Source organism: Nycticebus coucang, chromosome Y, assembly GCF_027406575.1.
Source record: "Nycticebus coucang isolate mNycCou1 chromosome Y, mNycCou1.pri, whole genome shotgun sequence".
Lineage (NCBI taxonomy): Eukaryota > Metazoa > Chordata > Mammalia > Primates > Lorisidae > Nycticebus > Nycticebus coucang.
In genome coordinates, this window is record NC_069805.1 from 7422829 (window position 1) to 7424602 (window position 1774).

Here is a 1774-nt window from a genome sequence, read left to right on the forward strand (position 1 = left end):
GTGTATGGTGCCCCATGATCATACTAATGTACACAGCTACGATTTAATAAAAATAAATAAATAAAAAAAAGTAGGTTTGAGGGGTATTTCTTTTATCCTTTTAGTTAGACTACTTCCTCTCAGTGTGAAATGAAAACAAACCTTACTTCAGTAAAAACATTGTAATTTTGCTGCTTTGTTTTATCACATGCCCCAGGTAAATCAGATACAGTTGGTGCTCAGGCTACACTTTGAGAAACACTGCTCTTAAGGTAGTAAGTAAAGTCTAAGGTTAAGACAGCAGAGAGGTTCTTCCACCTAGAAGATTGTGTGACTGTAATTCAGTCAGTGGGCTTGAGCTACCTCAAGGGCACTTATCATATACTGTGTCGAATTGTAGCTATTTCTATATTTTAAATCATACCTGAGGAAAGCACTTTTGATTACAACTTCATTCAACATTCATTTGTGATCTTATTAGGCAATTACAGTTCCTTGAAATGTCAGGAACTGTAGAGATATACTCAGAAAATCCTAAGGTATTAATGGGGATTGATTATTTTTACTTTTTTTTCTTTAAAGAAAAATGTAAGAATTGAAATAAGTGCCAATTACACGAGGGAAAGCAAAAGAAGGCAAGTCAGTAGAGAATTTTATCTAAAAGTATGTATACGTAGAAGGTGAGAGAATGAGAAAGGGAAAGACTTGAAGGATTAGATATAGACCATTGAAGCACTGACACACCTACCAAAATCTAAACTTAATAAATTAAAATTATGTGAGTCAGTTCGTGAATCTAGATAGTGAAATAACTTCAGATAGTGAGGAGGTTGTACAAAACACAAAGTAAAAACTAATAAGTTGGTTTGTATGAAATCTTAAAAAAATAAAAATATTTAAAAATGTTGATTAAGTAATTAAACTAATAGTTAAACATGGTCTATGGATGAAACAGGAAATAAAACTGAAGCTTCTGGAATAGAATAACTGAGATCCTAAAAAGAACATACAAGGTTGTATATTTTTTAAAGGAATATTTAAAGAAAAGGCCAATAATTTGTTGTTGTTGTTTAAAGAGTTGGGGGTCTTATTCTGTTGCTCAGGTTGGAGTGTAGTGGCATGGTCATAGCTTCCTGCAGCCTTAAACTAGTGGGCTCAAGCAGTTCTCCCACCTCAGTCTCCCAAGTAGCAGGGACTATAGATGTACACCATCATACCTGGTAATTTTATTTTATTTTTTGTACACATAGGGTCTCTCTGTTGCCCAGGCTGGTCTTGAGCTCCTCCTATCTTAGTCTCCCTGAGTGCTGAGATTATAGGTGTAAGCCACTGTGCCTAGGACCAAAAACTTATTTTAAGGTGAAATAACGATGAAGATAAACATTTTTTAAAACAGCTGTATTTCTTAAATGTTTTTGAATGAGCTATATATTTAAAATATATATGTCCCAATCCATGTAAAATAATTGAAACAGAAGTTTCCTCAAACAGTACAAAATATAGTACTCTCTGATTTTTTCTATTACTATCTAATCTTTATAAATCTTATCTTTTCCAAGCAATTTTATTAAATAAAAAAACACTGGGTGTCATTCACTAAATTAATTTTATGACTTATAGTTTGAGAAACAACCAACCTAGAATGCTTGACAAGTGACGTATCTAGGTCTCATTCCTAGATATTCTGATTCAGTGTTTCTAATGTGGGATCAGGAAATCTCGATTTTAGCTGGTACAGCAGATGGTTCTGAAGCAGGTGAGAGGTCTTGTGCCTTAACTTCGAGAAACTGTGATA